The 16,666-nt window shown below is 44.4% G+C and overlaps 1 protein-coding gene across 8 annotated transcripts in view; it reads left to right on the top strand.

The window, feature by feature from the left end:
* The window catches only part of GTF2I (general transcription factor IIi), a gene marked incomplete at its 3' end in the record, with an annotated part of 143,479 nt that overhangs the window by 36,050 nt on the left and 90,763 nt on the right, over positions 1-16,666 (top strand). For 5 of the 8 annotated variants that reach the window (XM_079945350.1, XM_079945347.1, XM_079945349.1 and 2 more), the window contains exon 1: positions 11,395-12,469. The exons of 1 other annotated variant lie outside the window; for it this stretch is intronic. Of the gene's footprint in view, positions 1-11,394; positions 12,470-16,666 lie in introns of those variants that run through there. 2 more of the 8 variants (XM_079945351.1, XM_079945348.1) reach the window with 2 other exon arrangements.

Here is a 16,666-nt window from a genome sequence, read left to right as displayed (position 1 = left end):
TCTAAAATAAACGAAAACAGGGACTCAAACAAATACTTGTACATGAATGGTCATAGCAGCATTATTCACAATAGCCGACGGGTGGAAATGATCCAACTGATGAAGAGGTAAAGCAAACATGGTGTGTACCCACAATGGAATATCATTCAGCCATAAAAGCGAATGAATTTCTGATGCGTACAACAGCATGTAATCTTAAAAACATGCTAAATGAAATAAGCCAGTAACAAAAGGACAAATGTATGATTCCAGTTTTATGAGGTATCTAAAATAGGCAAATTCAGAGACACAAGTTAGAATAGAGGTTACCAGGAGAGGGGGGAGAGAAGAGAGTGGGGGTTATTGCTTAATCGATACAGTTTTTTGGGTGATGACAAAAGTTCTGGAAACAGTGATGATGGTTACACAACATTGTGAATGCATGTAATACCATTGAATTTTACACTTAAAATGGTAAATTTCATGTTATACATATTTTACTGCAATAAAACAAAACCAAAATCCGGACCAAACTGAGACTGTCTCTTCAACTTACTTATAAAGATCAAAAGGACGTGTTAAAGGGAAACCTTTTTCACCATTTAGGTAACGATGCCATCTGGCTGAACAGGACTCAGACGAGGATTGCGGAGGCTAACCCGTGCTAAGCAAGCTCCCGTAAACGGAACTATAAAACCAAAATACCTATTTACCTATTCACAGTTTATAATGAGAAACAGAAATGTCCGACGGACCAAAGGGCTTTTGTTCTAAGCTGTTTATGTTCTGTCTGCAAGCTATATGGAGAGGGAAATCCCTCCCTAGATGGGGATTTCCCCGTTGCTCGGCAGCTGCCCGAGAGCGACTGCGGCAGGATTCAGCGGTATCCTTGGCCCTTTCTCCCACTTCCTCACCCAGGACCTAAGTACGCTACGAGACTTTCCTTCGGCCACGTGCTTCTGGGATTCGCAGGGACGCTCAGAACCAGCGTGCTCGGGACGACCGTTGAAGCAGATAAGCCAGTGGTGCGAGCCTAAGGGAACGGAAGGTCGACTTCCGCTGTGCCAGGAGAATGATGGCCCGGGGCCGCAAGGGAAGTGACGAGCCTGCGGGATCGCCGGAGCCCTGGAGGCGGCCCCACACCGAGAGGGGCGCGGGAAAGGATGACTCCAGGCTCCAACGCAGCCCACCTGGACCCGCGGGACCCAGAGGGAGAGGCTTAAAAGAGACCATGAAATGGAAAGTCCCAGACAGGCCAAGCAAAGGAAGGAAAAGATGAAAGAGACAGAGAAGTATAGAAATCTTGCTGTGGAGAAACCATGTGTGTGTATGTACACATCTCTCTCTCTCTCTCACACACACACACACCTATCTTGGTGTGGGGGGAGGCTTTTCTTACCATTGATTTATAACACTGACGACATGGAGAAAAAAATGGCTAACTTTGACCATGTAAAAATGAAACTTCAGTATGACAGCAACACACAAAAAATGTCACAAAGACAATCTGGGGAAATACTTGTTAACACTTTAAACAAAAGGAGAATTTCTTTCATTTAAAAACCACTTAAGGAGTGGGGAGCGATAAATTAGGAGTTTGGGATTAGCAGATAGAAACTACTATATATAAAATAGATAATCAACAAGGACCTGCTACATAGCACAGGGAACTATGCTCAATATTTTGTAATAACCTATAAGGGAAAAGAATCTGAAAAAGAATATATATTATATATTCATACCTATATCTATATCTGAATCACTTTGCTGTATACCTGAAACTAACACTGCATTGTAAATCAGCTATACTTCAATTAAAAATAAATAAATAAATAGCACTCATATAATAAGGGGAGAAAAAAGAGCAAAGACCTAATTGCAAAAATGCAAATGATTAGTTTGCAAAAACATAAATGGCTAAAATATGAAAAGATGCCCAACTTCGTTCACAATGTGTGCATTAGGACCACTAAAATAAAAAGTTACTTTCCACCAAAATTGGGCAGGTGTGGAGGAAATGGGCATTTTCACACCTTGTATGTATAGCAGTGCTATCTTTTTGGAGGGCAAACTGACAATGCGTATCAAAGTTTTAGGTGCACAGGTTTGTATTTTTTTAACATTTAAAAAGTCAGGGACTTCCCTGGTGGTGCAGTGGTTAAGACTGCGCTCCTAATGCAGCGGGCCCGGGTTCGATCCCTTGTCAGCGAACTAGATCCCACATGCATGTCGCAACTAAGAGTTCACATGCCACAACTAAGGATCCCGCCAGCCGCAACCAAGACATGGTGCAACCAAATAAATAAATTTTAAAAACTAAAATAAAAAAATAAAAAGTCATTTAAAATTTTTATTGTGGTAAGAACACTTGACGTGAGATCTGTGGTCTTGACAAAGTTTTTTTGTTTTTTTTTTTGCGGTACGCGGGCCTCTCACTGTTGTGGCCTCTCCCGTTGCGGAGCACAGGCTCCGGACGCGCAGGCTCAGGAGCCATGGCTCACGGGCCTAGTCGCTCCGCGGCATGTGGAATCTTCCCGGACCGGGGCACGAACCCGTGTCCCCTGCATCGGCAGGCGGACTCTCAACCACTGCGCCACCAGGGAAGCCCTCGAGTGTGTATTTTAGATACCTCATATTCGTGAAATCACGCTGTATTTGTCTTTCTGTGACTGGCTTACTTCAGTTAGCATAATGTTCTCAAGGTTCATGCATGTTGTTCCATACTGCAGAATTTCCTTCTTTTTTAAGGCTGAATAGTATTCCATATATATATATATATATATATATATATATATATATATATATATATATATATGGATCACATTTTTTTATTTATCCATTTATCTGTGGATGACAAGTTTAGGTTGTTTCCACATCTGAGCTACAGTGAATAGTGCTGCAATGAACATAGGAGGGTGCACAGATCCTTTTACGTGATAATTTTGCTGCCAAGAATTTGCTTTAAAAACATGCCAATATAAGAAACAACCTAAAGGTCCATCGTTAAGGAATTGATTAGAAGAATATTCATAGTATGATCGCATCTCTATACATTTTTAAGCGATGTGTATACACCACTATAGGCTTCCATGCCCCCCCCACCAGGATGACTTTGATTAGAAGTCTTAGAAGTGTCAATGAAAAATTAACCAGTCAATCTAACAAGGAAATGGAAAATTTTATTCGAGCTGTAGTTGAGGATTATAACCTGGGAAGATCATCTCAGAAAGCTCTGAGAACTGTTCTGCCTGTTAGAAGTCAAGGCACAGTTATATAAGTTTTTTCAGGTGGAGGGCTGTACATCAAATAATGTATTTTTTTAAGTTATTTTATTATTATTGAAGTAGAGTTGATTTATAATGTGTTAATTTCTGCTGTACAGCAAAGTGATTCCATTATACATATATACACATTCTTTTTCATATTGTTTTCCATTATGGTTTATCACAGGATATTGAATGTAGTTCCCTGTGCTATACAGTAGGACCTTGTTGTTTATCCATTCTATATATAATACTTTGCATCTGCTAAACCAAGCTCCCAACCCATCCCTCAGGAATGTTATCTTTTAAGGAGTTGTCTTGTCCATGTGGGGAGAATGTTGTTGTTTATGGTTGAGCAGGTATTCCTGAGGATGGGGGAGGTCTGGTCGATGCATAATGCAAATACACAATGCACACGATGGGGGGAGAGGAGGTCAAAGGGCAGAGAAGAATTTTTATGTTTAAATTTTTCTTGTCTTGCCATAAAATATGAATTTCATTTCACAGAAGGCTAAGAGAGTTCCTCCCCCTTTAAAAAAAATTCATGTTATTATTATTTTTAAAATTCTATCCATCCTTTAATATTCATTGCAAATGCTGCCTCCTCCATTTAAAATTGCATGCTTTATCTCCACCCATCTTGTACTATCTGATGGTGTTTACTGGAGTGTACTTTGTATTTGATTCATGTGTCACATCAACCTGGATGAGATGACTGTAGCCTACAAATAAATAGACAACAATAGTTAAAAATTTAGACTTGGACACAGGCTGATTTAGATGAGAATCTGGATTTTTGCCATCTGTGTATCATTGGCCAAGTAACTTAACCTTTCAGAGCCTTTTTAGCATATGAGGAGGTGTTAAGCACCTACCACAGGGGGTAGTTGTCAGTGCAGTGAGATAACCTAAGTGTTGAGCAAAGCAAGTGGCATGGAGGGAATGCTCAATAAATGTTAGCCTTTATTATACATTTCTGGAGGACAGAAGCAGTCTCTCAGGCTTTCCAGAATTTAGTCGGTGCTCAGTCTCTTCCCTGTTGCTCACTTTGGGGTTAATCCGAGTTCACTGGGGATTGGACCACATAGTTTGCTGGAATGAAGTCAGAGGCGCCAGGTACAACACAGAGCCTACCCAACCCCTCTCCTTAGATTCAGGGGGAAGAGAAAAGATGGTTAGCATACCTTCCCACTGCTGGGAAAACAATTTAAAGTAGTACTTGACTACTTGATGATGGCTAACTTCACATTTGAACAGCATCATTATTTTTGGCTTCTTTTTTCCTCCCTCTAACCCGTTGTTCAAAATTTCCCTTTATTCTTAGATGAAAACTTTCCCAATGTATTTACCTTAATTATAATAAACACAGGGCCAGGAGGGGGTTAAAAAGTTGTTTTGATTCACCAGAAAAAGAGTAAAGGCTTGGTAAATGCAAAGATAATAATCAAGCACCTGGACATAAGTTGATATTGGAAACAAAAATAGAAAAGGGAAAGAGGGACTTCTGTGGTGGTCCAGTGGCTAAGACTCCTCGCTCCCAATGCAGGGGGCCCGGATTTGATCCCTGGTCAGGGAACTAGATCCCGCATGCTGCAACTAAAAGTCCGCATGCCGCAAGGAAGATCCTGAGTGCCGCAACTAAGACCAGATGCAGCCGAATAAATAAATAAATATTAAAATAAATAAAGGGAAAGAATGGGGCTATTTGTTTTCAGCATTAAGTCCAAATTATCCTTTTCTTGATTTTAGGAATGAAACGTTGCATGGCTATCGATTATGCATTTCGTTTGGAAGTAACTTTCCTTGATTCGATTTTGTACTCAAAGGTTTCTGAGTATGATATTCTTGGCAGAGATATATTCTGAAAGGACGTGTTGCTTATAATGCCAGTTATTTTATTAGTTGCATCACCTGATCAGTCAGATATGATAACAAGTCCACCTGAATCCGGTGATAAGTGTATCTGTAAATATATTTTCTTAAATCTTAGAACAAAAAGCATTTTTAAAATTCTTTAGTTAGAAAAGAAACATGAACATTTTGTTCATAAGATATTTTAAAATACTGTTTTGAATGCTAAATTATACCATTTAATATTTATAGAACACTTAACTAAGAGTCTATAAAGTATTTTCATTTACATATTGCCTGATTTCCCCAAATCCCTGAGGGAGGCAGAGAAAATACTGTAGAGATTCTTATGTTTTAAAAATGAACTTACACAACAATTACAGCAATAGTAACAAAATACTAAATAGAAGATAACATTCATGTAAATCCTGTTAAAACAACAAATAAAACTGTTTATTTCAATTGACGTTACATGAATATTAGATTTACTGCACAGGGCAGATGTTTGCACAAAAAGGCATAGCAAGAGCTAGAAGGTCTGTTTAGGTTACATCTACATTATTAATTATTATGAATAAATTATAACTTGGATTTAGTTTTTTTTTTTTTCCGCCTTTGGAAGAGTTCTCTAAAAGGTAATTTACTCAGGATTCGAAATATTCAAATTGTCCAAACAAAAACCTGCTCAAAAAGAGTGTTTTATAAGCAGTTAAAAAAGCATCCTTGTAATAACAAAGGAGTTATCTGTTACAGGGCAGACACCCATGCAGAAGCTAAAGATGTCGTTTTGGCCCTACCCATGTGACCTGGACTAGGTATGCAATTCCCAACTGGGATCCCAGATCTAAAAGATCAAACTGTTATTTTACACATGATAGATATGTTACATCCCATTCTCTCTCTATACTGTACTATGTATATACTGTAAAGAAAAACCAAGAAATTGGACCCAGAAGTTTGGGTCCTGCATGAAGCAGAGTCATGGGGAAAAAAAGACCTTTGTTTAGTGTTCATCAAAAGACTGATGTACTTCGGAAAAAAGGGTGTGTCAAGAGCGTTTCAGCTTGAGGACTTCCCCGGTGGTCCAGTGGGTAAGACTCGAACTCGCAACGCAGGGGGCCTGGGTTCGATCTCTGGTCGGGAACTAGATCCCGCATGCCACAACTAAGACCCGGTACAGCCAAAATAAATAGGTAAATTAAAAAAAATTCTAATGAAAAAGAGTATCTCAGTTTTCGCTAGAGTTACGGTTTTGAGCAACCTAAAATATACGACAGGGTCACAAAAAGATTAATTATTCAGTTTGGATTTCAAAGAGCATCTTTTTAACACTAGGGAATTCCTTGGTGGTCCAGTAGTTAGGACTCGGTGCTTTCACTGTTGGTACGGTTTCGATCTCTGGTTGGGGAGCTAAGATCACAGCATAACCCGCACTCCTCCCCGAAAAAAACCCCAAAAAACCCCACTAAATAATCTCAACCACAGTGACCTTGACCAAGTGGTGTAAGTGTGGTTCTGTCAGCATAGGTAGCTGATAGGGGTTTCCTATGGGGGTGGGTCCCATGATAATGGAGAAAGCAGACTCCTGATACCAGTATTAAAAGTCCAAGAAGAAGGTGATTATTTTTCAGGACTAGTGAAGACATTCAAACATTGCCACATCACTTGCTATTTAAAAGCAATTAACAAGTCTGTAAGTGCTCAGAGACTGTATGAAGATGCATTTAAGTTGGTGGAAGAGCTCACACTTGGTTTAGATCCTTATCTATCCTGGCTGTGGCCCTTCTGACTTGGCTTTTGTCTCCCACAGTACAGTAGACCCCCTTATCTGCGGTTTCACTTTCCACGGTTTCAGTTACAGGCATTTGGAAAATATTACAGCCGTCCCTTGGTCTCGAAGGGGGATTGGTTCCAGGACCGCCCCGCCCCCCTCAATACTCCCCAGATGCCAAAGTCTGCAGATGCTCGAGTCCCTTATATAAAATGGCTGTAGTATTAGCATGCAACCTACACACATCCTCCCCATTTACTTTTAATCACCTCTGAATTTCTAATACCTAATACAATGTAACTGCTATGCAAATAATTGTAAACCAATGTAAATGCTATGTAAATAGTTGCCGGGCACCCAGCCAGCAAATTCAAGTTTTGCTTTTTGAAAGTTTCTGGCATTTTTTTGTTTGTTTGTTTTAGAATATTTTCCATCCATGGTTTGCTGAATCCGCAGATGCAGAACCCGCGGATACGGAGGGCTGACTGCAGATGGAAAATTCCAGAAATAAACAATTCATAAGTTTTAAATTTCACGCCCGCCCGCTCCGTCCTGCCTGGGTCGTGAATCATCCCTTTGTCCAGCGTATCCTGCCCGGTAGTCACTTAGTAGCCGCCTGGGTTATCAGATCAACTGCCAGGTATCGCAGTGCTTGTGCTCAAGTAACCCTTATTTTACTTAATAATGGCCCCAAAGCGCAAGAGTAGTGATGCTGGCAGTTCGGATATGCCAAAGAGAAGCCGTAAAGTGCTTCCTTTAATTGAAAAAGTGAAAGTTCTCGACTTAGTAAGGAAAGAAAAAAAATCGTATGCTGAGGTTGCTAAGATCTACGGTAAGAACGAATCTTCTATCCGTGAAATTGTGAAGAAGGAAAAAGAAATCCGTGCTAGTTTTGCTGTAGCGCCTCAAACTGCAAAAGTTACAGCCACAGTGCGTGATAAGTGCATAGTTAAGATGGAGGAGGCATTAAATTTGTGGGTGGAAGACATGAACAGAAAACGTGTTCCCATTGACAGCAATGTGTTGCGCCAGAAAGCACTGAGCCTGTACGAAGACTTCAGCCAGGGATCCCCAGAAACGGGTGATACCAAGCCATTTACTGCAAGTAAGGGATGGTTACACAGATTCAGGAATAGGTTTGGACTGAAGAATATAAAAATTACTGGAAAGGCTGTGTCTGCTAAGGAAGAAGCTGCTGCCACACTTCCAGCAGAGTTGAAGAAGTTGATTAAGGACAGAGAATATTATCCAAAGCAAGTCTTCAATTGTGATGAAACTGGGCTCTTCTGGAAGAAGATGCCCAATAGAACCTACATTCATAAAAGTGCAAAGGAGGCACCAGGGCATAAAACATGGAAGGACAGATTAACTCTGGTGCTACCTGGCATCTCACATCATCACAAGAAGGGTAAGTACAGTATAATAAGACATTTTGAATTTTTTTTTAATTTTATTTTTTGGCCTCACCGCTCAGCATGTGGGATACTAGCTCCTCAAACAGGGGTCGAACCAGCACCCCCTGCATTGGAAAAATGAAGTCCTAACCACTGGACCACCAGGGAAGTCCTAATAAGATATTTTGAGAGAGACCACATTCACATAACTTTTATTTATTTATTTTAATTTTTATTAATTTTATTTATTTTTGGCTGCATTGGGTCTTTGTTGCTGTGCGCCGGCTTCCTCTAGTTGGGGTGAGCGCAGGCTACTCTTCGTTGCGGTGCGCAGGCTTCTCATTGCATTGGCCTCTCTTGTTGTGGAGCACGGGCTCTAGGTGCGCGGGCTCAGTAGCTGTGGTGCACTGGGCTCAGTAGTTGTGGCTCACGGGCTCTAGAGCACAGGCTCAGTAGTTGTGGTGCACGGGCTTAGTTGGTCTGTGGCATGTGTGATCTTCCCGGACCAGGGCTCGAACCTGTGTCCCCTGCATTGGCAGGCGGATTCTTAACCACTGCGCCACCAGGGAAGTCCCCACATAACTTTTATTGCAATATATATTGTTATAATTATTCTATGTCATTTTATTTTATTTTTTTAAGAAGATGTTGGGGGTAGGAGTTTATTTATTTTTGCTGTGTTGCGTCTTCATTGCTGTGTTGCGTCTTCGTTTCTGTGAGAGGGCTTTCTCTAGTTGTGGCAAGCGGGGGCCACTCACTATCGCGGCCTCTCTTGTTGTGGAGCACAGGCTCCAGACGCGCAGGCTCAGTAGTTGTGGCTCACGGACCTAGTTGCTCCGCGGCATGTGGGATCCTCCCAGACCAGGGCTCGAACCCGTGTCCCCTGCATTAGCAGGCAGATTCTCAACCACTGCGCCACCAGGGAACCCTCTATGTTATTTTTTAATGAATACTTTATCTCATTGGAAATTTCTAGGACATGATCTTTTTATTTTTTACATATTTATTTATTTGGCTTCGCTGGCTCTTAGTTGCGGCATGCAGGATCTTGGTTGTGGCATGTGGCTCTAGTTCCCTGACCAGGGCCCCCTGAATTGGGAGCACGGAGTCTTAGCCACTGGACCACCAGGGAAGTCCCTATTCTATGTTATTACTAATCTCTTACTGTGCCTAATTTATAAATTAAACTTTATCATAGGTATGTACATATAGGCATATAGGAAAAAACATAGTATATTGAGGGTTCAGTATTATCTTTGGTTTCAGGCACCCACTTAGGGGTCTTGGAATGTATCCCCCGCGGATAAGGAGGGGTTACTGTATGCAGTAGAATGGAGTGTCATGTTATTTGGACACTCATCTGCAGGACTGCATCCACTAAGTTAAAGATTAAACAGAGAGAAATATTTAAAATAATTTGAAATAAGCTGCAAGATTCTGCCAACTGTTGGCCTCCGTGTACTCATGTCTCACGTGAGCTGGAGCCAAGAGCTGGGAATCTTCTTTTCCTGCAATCTCGGTCTCGGTACACACATCTTGTTATGTTGAATGTCATTCTAAACAAAGTTGAGTGTGATTTAAACAAAGGATTCCACACGAAATCATCCCTAAATACAAATCAATGATTTTTTTTTTTTTTAAATTTCTTGCTCAACCCAAAAAACAGCAGTGCAATCCTGTGCTGGAAAAACAACTGGCTGTACTGAGCTGGTATCCAAGTGGCTTGTAACTCTGGTCACCGTTAACATAGCATCTGTACCAATGAGGTGAGGGAGAAACTGGCTAACAAGCAGCAACAAGTGTATCACTAGCAGCCGAGGTGGCAAGCCAGGCCTCAGGGAAAACTGAAATTGCGTGAGATTTATGACTGTGAGACATGAATTTGAGGGTTACACCTGCCAACAGCCATACACTGGGCAAAAAGCTTGGTCTCTACACACTGTTCACACCACATACCCTTCCACACACTGTTCATTGTCCCCAAAGGGCCAGCTTTCTGTCCAGAGGCAATTCAAAGCCAGCTAAAGTTTTGGGACCTGCTTTAGGATTTGATAGTTTTAGGAACAGCTTCAACCTCCAAGGAAGCTGGAGTTGTTCATGAAGCAGCAGCAAAATTTCACACTGAGCTGTTCAATTCATAAAAAGTGAAGGGACTATCTCCTAAATAAGTCAATGGCAAGGGTAATCTCGACTAAGAGAACTTTTGCTTTACTAACTCACTTTGTGACACCCTTCCAATGCTACTCCATGGCTCCACCATACCCAGTGCATCCTCCCTTCACTGTCCTCAACCTCCCAGTCTTCCCAAGAATCCGTTCAGGACTCCAGTCCCTCTATAAAACATACTCACTGATGCTCACAGCAGCTGAGTTTGCAGCTCGTAGGCTGGCTGCTCTTAGCAGCTGAGTTGTAGGCTTCTCAAGAGTTAATGTTTGTTCCTAAATATGTCAGTTGTACTTGGTATTGGGAAGACGGAATTTAATTAAATATTCCAAAATGTTAAGAAATATGAGGGCAAAAATTGTCCTTAGGAAAAACTAAACGCTGCGGAGAGACTTGACAAAGGAGAGTTCTAATCGATTTAGGAGAAGACAAAATTACTGTAAAAGATTGCAAGGGAAATGGGGAAAATGTGGAAGTCTTCTGTAATCAGATTGCTTCGCAGGGACCTTTAAATTCTCCATCTATTTTAAAGAAATCCAACATGGACATTCTAGACGAGGCATTATGGGTGCGGTCGGTGGAAGAAAGAAGATGGGGAACGCCAATCTGTGAACCCAAATTCAAAGGAAAGGTTTTGGACCTACATCAAAAGACTAGCTGCTCGGAAAGTTTTCTTGCGAGCGACAAAGGCTGGAAAAAGCGCCGTGGTCGCCACCTACCGAGGAGGAGGGGGAGGGGGAGGATGGCCGGCGGGCCCCGAATCTCCGGTGGGGAGAAACATCACAAAATCACTCGATTTTGTTCTTTACATAAACATCTAAAATCTCTGGGCTCGAGTTTTTTGAACTTCTAACTTGGGTGAACAGTAACGTCTCACCATTTTCGAAATTCACGAGCTAATGAAAGTTGAGATGCAAAAAATTATCGGGGGGAGGGGCTTGAGTGAAATTGCCTAGCGGTTGACAGAACAAAACGGGCTGCAAACCACGTTTTCTGTTCCCCTCCATGGCTTTTCCACTTTAACTTTCTAAATGTTGAGTGAAAGTGAGCAAAGCCTGGGGGTTGGAAGGTGAATAAAAACAGAAGGGTGCCTTTCCCTCGCCCGTGCAAAGTTGGGGCAATAGTCTCTTTTGGCCGATTTTGAGGCAAGCTTTCAAAACTAACAGGAGTTCTTTGTGTTCCGGAGGGTGGTGCAGGGCGGAGGAGGTCCCTTGGCGGAGCATGGAAGGCGGCAGGCCGTCCTGGGACTCTCCGGCCTTTGCAGTGGTCCGGCCTCTCAATTTGCAAGGAATCTCGGGTGCAAGAGTGAGTGCGAGCCTTGGACCGTGGCTGAGGCCAGCTGCAGAGCGGCAGGGAGCAGGCTGGAGCTCTCCTGGCCTGGATTTTCATCCCTGCGCCCCGGCTCCCCTCCCCCACCCGAGCAGCAGCGCAGGCCCCAGGTGCAGCCATGTTCCTCGCTCCCACCACCCGCGCCTCCATTGACAGTCCTTGCCCGAGAGGGCCGGGCGCCGCGCTCGCCGCGTCTTCGGGCTCTGGGCTTGTTGGCGCGAGGCTTCCTGGGAGTCGTAGTCCACTGCCCCCGCCGTCGCGTTGGTGGGGACGAATCAGAGACTACAACTCCCGCTGGGCGGTGTTGCGGGTGCGCACGCGCAGCGCGCCTTCGAGGAACAAAAAAAAAAAAAAAAAAAAAGAGGAGGAGGGTGAGAGAGAAGCTCGGAGAGCAGAGGAAAGGGGCCGCCGATCGCCCCCCCGCTTTCCCGCACGCGCTCTCTAGCCGTGGCTGCCCGCCTGCCGCGGTTACCTCGGCCTATCCCTCGGTCCCCTGTGAGCGGATCTAGGCGCTGAGCGAGGCCCTGCTGGGGCGGCCATGCGGCGGTGACAGGAGCTCGGCCGAGACGCTCGGGCCCCTCGCCCTCTCACCTCCTGCCCGCTCGCCAGCCAGCCTCAGCCCGAGGGTGCTTCGCCGCAGCCGCAGTTCGCGCGCGGCCCACACTCGCTTCCCTTCAGCACCCCCGGCCCCGGCGCTGCCTGGAGGCGGCTGCACTCGGGTGAGTCCCTGTCGCCTCATCTCCGGTCCCCCGCCCCGGTTGCCATCGCGAGCACGGTCTTTATTTGAGACTCGCTCCCTCCGGGGCCTGCACTGACAGGGGTCCGGGGACCGTCGGCGGCCGTGTTGGGGGCCACAGGTCCCCCCCATCCCGGCCCGCCGGCGTTGGGGGTGGGGCAGGAGCAGACGCGGTCGCGGGGGACGACAGTTGCACGCGCGCGCCTGGGTGCGTGGGGGAGGGGCGCGCGCGCCGGCGCGGCGTGGGGGGGCCCCTCACGCGTGAGGCCCGCGCGCGAGCGAGCCTGCGGGCTGCGCATGCCCGGCTGCTGATTGGCCGGCTCCGGCGATGCGGGTGCGCGCGCGGTGCCAGGCCCGAGCCGTGGGGTCGCGCTCGGCCTGGTGTCTCCGGGGCTCGTGCGCCCGGGCAGCAGACGCGCCGGATTGGCCGGCGGGCGGCGGGGGCGGTGCCGCGCTGCCTGGTAACTGCGGGCCGGCGGGCGGGCCCCAGAGCACCGCCCCTCCTCGCCGCTGCCCCTGCCCGCCCCTACCCGCGCCCAGGTGGAGCCCGGAGTGGGCTTTGTCCCCGGCCCGGCCGGCGCGCCTGCCCCACGGGGCCTGCTCTTTTGGGGAAATAAACACAATGACCGGAAGGAAAACCTCAGCCTGCAGGCTGTGAAAATAAGCCGTCTGGATTCTACCAGCACCCGGTCGGGGGTTCAGGGAAGAAGACAAAACTGCCCTCTTTCCCCGCTACTTGTGCTTATCCAAGTTTTGCCTTTTAATAGCGAGTTTCTTTTTTGTGTTTAATGTTACGGTTTTGCGCTCATTTGCGTCTGAGAATGTTCAGATGTTGGGTCCTGTTGGTGTGGTGCTCACTCTTCGGAATGCGGGGCTCCGGTCAGACTTCTCACCTTCCTGCATTCAACTTTGCTGCAGACAATGGCTTGATGGTCCACTGCATAAAAGTGGTCTCCGGGAGTTAAGGAAACAAAAGGGGAAGTTTGCAAATGAGAGTGCCGTAGAGTGCCCTGAGGAGGCCGGGTGTTCCCCCCGCACTCCTCCCGGCTAAGCCCTAGGATTTGGGATATCCGATTTTATTTCCTACTACATATTTTTGCTTTGTCCGTTTTCCAGCCACTGTAGTCTACTGCCTTGCACTTCAGTTTCTCCCGCTTCTTGGGATCTTGGCTCACACCTGTAGGCTGGAATGACTTTTTCTTCGCTTGAGGCTGTGGAACTCTTTTGCTCACATGCAATTACTTTAAAGCCATATCTTTTAACGTTGGGTCAGAATTTGTTGCTTCTTCATACAATCAACTTGTTTGCCCCTCCTAGGCTGGCGTCTTTATTTCCTCTTGGAGTGTGTTCGGTTATGCTTTGGAAACACGTGTCTGACCTAGACACTAGGTATTAAACTCCTGGAGCGGGTAGGGATTAAGCCTTTTCCGTCTTTGTCTTTCTCCCCCTTCCAGTCTACAGCCGTCAAAGTGCTTTGTTTATATTACTAGCGACAGCTAACGCTTGAATAATGTTTATATGCCTGGCATCGCTCTTAAGCACTTAAGGTATGTTTTTCTTATTTAATATTCATAACAACCCCGTTCCTATAGATGAGGAACAGGACTAGAGAAGCTGTGTAATTATCTCTTGGTTACCCAGCAAGTAAACCTTGAATCGAAGATTTGAACCTAGGCAGTATGACTCTTCACCCCTAAGCCAGTGGTTCTGAAAACCCAAGCAAGCATCATCCTCCCCTGGAGGGCTTGTTAAAACACAATAGCTGGGTCCCACCCCAGACATTCTGATTCTGCAGGTCTGGGGTGGGGCCGGAAAATTTGCGTTTCTAACGAGTTCCCAGGTGCTGCTGCCGCTCCCAGGACAGACGCTTTGAGAGCTGTTCACTACCGGAGGAAATTAAGTTCTGAGGGAAGTTTATTCTAGAATGCTTTTCATTACTTTAAAATGAGATCTTAAAGAACCAAAAGTAATTCGTACTGCTTACTGTAGATTGCTTGGAAAACTGAGAGTTAAGAATTTTTCATAGTGTTGGTTACAAAATTAAACAGGTCTCCAGTTTATAAAGGAGCCATGGATTTGAGTACAGAATACAATTAGAAATCTAATCTCGGCTTTTTCCCTCTCTCATTCATTTATTTTTTCATGGCACAGGCATTTATGTCTTTCAAGTGATTCCTAAAGCATCCTATCCCCACCAGAGTCTAAAGATAGGGCCTGAGCTTGGAACTGAGGTAGGCTGGGCCAGGCCGGGGCAGGCAGAGCAGCTGGGGCTCCCTAACTCCACCCTCCCGCCAGTTCCATGCACCAAGGATTTGGCTAACTTTTAAGAAAATGGCTACAAAGACTTTGTCATTAAAATGTAGGCTTTGGGCTTCTTTTTCTTGGGGCACAAGTCTTGGTGAGAATGATTTTTAGTTTTTTTGGTGTAATGGATTTCTGTCGGAGGAAAGTGAGTAAGCTCAAATCAGGTAGGAGTGGGATTAGCTTACGGTAATCTATCATTTTTAAAATTTTGTTTATTTATTTTTTGGCTGCGTTGGGTCTTCGTTGTGGTGCGCAGCTTCTCATTGCGGTGGCTTCTCTTGTGGGGCACGGGCTCTAGGTGCGCGAGCTTCAGTAGTTGCAGTAGGCAGGCTCTAGGGCGCGCGTGGTTTCAGTCGTTGTGGCACGCGGACTTAGTTGTTCCGCGGCATGTGATCCTGGACCAGGGATCGAACCCGTGTCCCCTGCATTGGCAGGTGGATTCTTAACCCCTGCGCTACCAGGGAAGTCTCTCATATCATTTTTTTGATGATCCATAGATCAGTGGTGTGTTCCAAAACATAAAATATAAAAGACGAGGTCCCGGCTCCAGGTTGTTATTATCTAAAGGAGCAGTAAATAAAACACTTAAGCTTTTCTGTTATTACTGGTGTGTAGCTATTTGCATTGCATTCTACCTAATTCAGTTCTACAATTGTTTCTTTCTTCATTGAAAACATGAATTTTTAAAATATTGCAATCCTTTTCATATAACTGCTGTGGTATAATTAACATGAACTTGTCTTAATCACTGGCTTAAACAGATGCTGATAAGTAATTTTTATGTATATCTAAGGGAAAGCATTTTTTGAAGAGTTGTTTGAGAAGTAATACCCTTTGAGCTATTTCACTTTTCCCGAAATGCATTAGAGGTAATCTACCTGAAAGATAAATACCATGAATTTTATTAAATAGCAGTTTACCAAAGGTCATTGGTACCATTTTTCTTCAAAAGTTGTCTACATTTATTTGGGATAAGCTTATTCATTGTTACTAACTGAAAGAAAGTAGGAAATGCAATTAATCAGTTGTTCATTATAATTGTAGAGTTGAGTTTCCTTGTAATCAATGGGCTTTAAATGGCAGCATAGCAATATGAAGAATAAAATTTGGTTAAACAAAGTGTAACTGAGGCTACCTGCCTGGGAGAGTAAAATTAAGAATTAGTATTTTAGAGGATGTATTAAAAATTATGGGAAAATTACAGAAAAAATCACGTGGATAGATCAGAAGCGCTGCAGGTATTATCTTAATATTCTTAATTTTCCATCCTTTCCTCTTTCTTCCTTTACTATTTACCCTCTTTCTTGTCTTTCCTTTACTGGAATGCTCAATGATGCAGTTTCCCTGTTTTTTCTTTTTTCCTCTTTGTTTCTACAATCCTTGTCTTCATATCCCATGCCTGTCTCTGGCACTACTCCTTTGCTTTAAACACTTAGACCTAGTGGGAAAGTAAGAAAGTTCCATATAACCAGGGACTGTCAGAGTTGATGGCGGATTGACTCATGTTCCTTGGTTTAACTTGATGAAAAATTATAGAGGATTTTAAAAGAATTGGTTTATTTAAAAAGCAACTTGAGGCAAAATGAATTTATAATTGAGAGAGAGGGAGTATGGCTTAGTGGGCATAGACATAGGTTCTTTTTTTTTTAATATTTATTTATTTGGTTGCGCTGGGTTGTAGTTGCGGTAGGCGGACCCCTCAGTTGTCGCTCACCGGCTCCTTAGTTGCGGCATGCGTGTGGGATCTAGTTCCCTGACCAGGGATTGAACCCGGACCCCTGCATTGGAAGTGTGGATTCTTATCCACTGCGCCGCCAGGGAAGTCCCTTTATAGTGATTTTTTAAAAATTGTGGTAGGGACTTCCCTGGTAGTCCA

This window comes from Stenella coeruleoalba, assembly GCF_951394435.1.
Source record: "Stenella coeruleoalba genome assembly, chromosome: 15".
NCBI classification, from domain to species: domain Eukaryota; kingdom Metazoa; phylum Chordata; class Mammalia; order Artiodactyla; family Delphinidae; genus Stenella; species Stenella coeruleoalba.
This window is presented reverse-complemented; position numbering and strand designations above follow the sequence as displayed.